This window comes from Tenrec ecaudatus, chromosome 5 (assembly GCF_050624435.1).
Source record: "Tenrec ecaudatus isolate mTenEca1 chromosome 5, mTenEca1.hap1, whole genome shotgun sequence".
NCBI classification, from domain to species: Eukaryota; Metazoa; Chordata; class Mammalia; order Afrosoricida; family Tenrecidae; genus Tenrec; species Tenrec ecaudatus.
In genome coordinates, this window is record NC_134534.1 from 106,768,624 (window position 1) to 106,773,181 (window position 4,558).

Sequence of the window (4,558 nt, forward strand, 5' to 3'; positions counted from 1 at the left end):
GCACCATCAGCTTTCTTCACCACATTTGCTTATGCACCCATTTGTCTTCAGCGATCCTATGATGGAGGTGTGCTGTCAATTATATGATTTTTTGTTCTTTGATGCCTGGTAACTGATCCCTTTGGGACCACTCGATCACACAGGTTGGTGTGTTCTTCCATGTGGAATTCGTTGCTTCTGAGTGCTGTATCATTCTTATCACCAAAGGACCACAAATAAAATTGTGCAGTATTCTCGTGATTCATCAAGGAGTACAATGAAAAAGAAAATGTTCTAAAATTGATTGTGGTAGCCAGTGTCCAACTCTTCTTGATATGATTAAACAATTGAATTGAATGATATGTTGAAGAAGTGCCAATAAATCTGTGTTAAAACACTGCAATAACTTAAAAGTGTGTCAAAAAGGAGAACCAATGACAAGGTGTTCATCTGATCACATCTACAATAATCCACTTTCCGAAGCACTGTGTCTGTAAGCAAGACTATCACATCCCTTGTCAGAGGTCAGAAGGAACATTGCAAATGGATTTGGGGTTTTCACTGCCACCCATAGTCTTCTGCAAACCAAATGCTCTGAATCCAACCTCTAATACAATTCCCTCCTCCAGTCTTGCATTTTATTGTTAACAATCTCTGAATTTCACGAGCTTCTTCCTTGTGGATTTAACGGGCCCCTCACTTACATGAATGCATGTTTTATGCCAAGCCTTTAAAACTCTAGAGACTTTTCTTTCTGATAGCCCGGCACCATCTGGTTTCCTCAACACACTTTGCTAAAGCACTACCGCTTGAGTAATCTTTGCTTGATGGCAAGTATGTGTCAGACTAACCAGCCTCTGAAAATCGCAGGAGGTCTGTAGGCACAATTGTCCGGTGATAATATATAAAGATCATTGTAAACTCATAGAACATAAGAGAGAGATGAGAGAAGAAAAAAATAAAGGAGTCAGACACATTTTATGGTAGCATGCTTACCTCCTGGACAGCCATGATCTCAGTAGCCAGGTCCGCACAGAGAGCGGGAGAAGGAGGAGAGAGAGAGACTTTATTTCTGACCAAGGCTTATATATACTTAGTGGCATGCAAGCCCCCTGGATTACAGGTAACCACATGCATCACAGGAAGGGGTTGTGCCATAGGGAATACAGCAACGGGAGGAGCACGATCTAGGGGTGGACATGCAATAGGAAGAGGAGGGATTAGGGGTACACATGTGACCAGATGGGCGGATCCTAGACTCAAGATGGCGGCCTAACCTTGGTCGTCTTTGAATGGGCTTGACCTTTTTTCTGGACTCTCCAGTGAAGCATTCCCTATCCTTACCTGTAAGGTGTGAGCCCCACCTGTGGTGGGACAGTAGATAGAGTCTGATTGCTTTGGATGGCTGATGCCCCCAGAGAGATAACTTCTAAGCAGCTTGTTTTAAGTGTGCTGCAATCATGTACCATGTGTTTCGAGTTGTGTCCTCGGCTGGGCATACAATAAATGTGGGGATCAACCTGGGGAGAAACTGTTTTGTATCCCACAGGGATGGAGTAGGGACACAGCATAACAATTGTACTCAGATTAGGGCTACAATGAAGTGTGAACTCACAATCCATTTAAATATCTCTGGTATGTATATATATATATCTGGTTCACTGTGGAGACATCATTATCATTGTAATGGGAGCCATCATCAATGACACCATGGGGCATATGGTATTGCTTTTATGAAATGGCTAAGTATTGCAGATACAGTTTTGCCTTGGTGAATGAGCATTATTAAAAGTTTTGCCTAGTGTCTAAATCTCATTGATTTCTTAAGCAGTTTGTCATTCAAATTTTTACTCTATTTAATTGAATGTTCCATGTGTTTTACTCTAAAACGCTTCCCTATAATGTATAATTTCTTTTTCTCGATGATATTTTAAATTCTATATGATTGCCTAGAATAGTGATACTATTGTGAAAATTATCAAGTGTCTCGGGAGGTTACCTATATTGTTTCTCAAGAAGCTGAAAACGCTGCCTCTAATGTGGACCATGTGGTCATATAAATGTGTTCGTATGAATGGATGTTTCATTCACTGTTAGTCGTAGCTTTTAGCTAAGAAAACAAGGTCATACTAGGCGCCCCTGCTCAGTAATTCCACTATGGTGCTCACTGTAATTGTGAGTGCTACAGCAAAGTGTGGGGAAGAGCTCAGATGGTGCCCAGGTCTCACAAAGAATGGCATCTGGGGTCTTAAAATCTGTCTTAAAGCACAAAGCCATCTATGTGAAGTAAGTCCACATGGAAGTAGCACACCAGCCCAAGTGATACAAGAATTGTTAATAAATCCATGATCCAGAGGAGGGAATTTTATTAGAGGATAAATTCTGAGCATCCTGTTTGCACAAGGCTATGGATGACAGTGAACCCCATAAATCCATTAGCAGAGTCTCCGTTCAGATTGAGTCTCCATTGGATTCCTTCGGACCATTGTCCAGGGATGTAAATAGTCGTGCACTCAGAGTGCACAGGAAAGCATTTGTCCCCAACATTTTAGGGCTGCAATTGTTGGTAATTCACATATCATACAATTCAATAGTTCAATCACATCGAGAACAATTGTACAGTCATCATTGCAATCAGTTTTAGGACATTTTCTTCAGTCTTAAACTCATTATTATTGGCTCCTCCTTTCTCCCCAACCTCCCCTTTTATATCCCCCAGGAGCCATTAATCTAGTTACTTTATCTATAGATCACCACTCCAGAATTTCCTACAGAGAAAAGCCTTTAAAAGCAAACAAAACTTATGAGAAAACAAAGTTAAACCTACAAAACTCTCAATCAAAAACAAAGCAGAAACTATTAAAAACTAAACAGATTTAAATGGCCATAGGGAGATCAAAAGAAAGAGGGTAAGGTTTAATCTAATCCATTTGCAACAATCCACTTTCCAATGTAATCTGCATGATAGCAGGCCTATTCCCATGCCTTGCCCATGGTCACAGGGGAGTCACCAGGGGCATGGTCCATATGGATTTCCTTCACATTACTTTTTCAAAAGAGAAACAGCTTTAAAATGGGTCAAAAAGGAGAGCAAAGGATAAGCTATTCCGTTTTAACCTCCCTCTGTGTGCTGTCATCGATTTCCATTCCTTTCTGTCTGATAACTGAATGATCAGAGGTGCCTGACCCGAGGCTTGATCCATGTGCGGACTGTGTGTGTGGATTTGGGGTTTCCATTATCAGCCATAGCCTGTGCAAACCACATGTTCACCATTTCAGCCCTGATACCATTCTCTCCTTTAGGTTTTTGTCCCCATGACCCTTATTAGAAGGAGAGGCAGTCACTGCTAGGGGCTCACATTGGCATGTCCTTGATGGAAATCTCTGTACTGGGGTTGTATAGTCATGAGTCATGCCCTGACTGCCTCAGGGAAGCCTCTGTACCAATACTGTAATGTCCTCTGTTGAACATGATGTGCATGTGTCAGTCAAGTCCCCAATCCTGCTTTGGGAGTTCCACCAGTCACGATGAGTCATTGATCTGCCTCCAATCATGTTTCTGTAACATTCTACTTTTACTTCCCATTCCCCTTTAAAGCTCTGTATCTTAGCCAATCCTTGGAACTCATTATGATCTTGGGCTAGAACTTTTCCTCATCCAGTTATCTCTCTTGGGCTTTCTTGTCCTTGTCCTATTTAACACTTAATAAGTGAACACTCTCTTTTAAAAATGGATGACAAAAAACCTGGAATTCTTTTGTGTTCTGCATGCATGGTCACTTACTGCATTATAAGAATTTTAATATTCCCACATGGGGTCAAACCAAAAGGGGAGTACAACAGATCAGCAATGGGAACAAAGCTATGAAGTCTCCGAGGAATCCCAAAAGGAGATTCCTGACTCTGGGGACAGTGCTTGGCTCCCCATGTGAACTGGAATGGTCACAAAGGTCAGCCGGTAGAACAAAACTATTTATGTTTTTGTTTGTTGTTGTTGTTTTATGTCTATCTCAAGGAGACAACAATGGGACTGACAGTGGGTAGAGGAGAAGGGTAGATGGGAGAAGTGGAGTGGTGAGCCAATACACCAGGGACAGGGGAATAGCAAGGGCCCTACAACCAATGGCGAGGAGGGTGTAGTGTCCCTGGTGATGGTTGATGAAGCGAGATGCACTGGAGAGGAATTACTGAGAGGTGAATGATGGGCGAACATGATAGTTAAGCAGAGGGCATAAAAAATGTATATAGGTATAAATATAGGTAACTATATATGTAAAGATATAAATATATAAGATCGGTATGTTTACCTATGTATATATATATATAAGTAAATACAATAAGTAAGCAGGCAGACTTCGGGGCTCTACTTAATTCCTACATCAGTACAAGAACACTTTGTTCTAATAATGTGCCAATGTATAATACTTACCTTCCCAACACAATCGCATAAGCAAAAGTGGTGAAGGAAGCTGATGGTGCCTGGCTATTTAAACATATAACATCTGGCATCTTAAAGGCATAAAGTTAAGCAAACGGCCATCTAGCAGGGAAGCAACAAAACCCACATGGAGGAAGCATA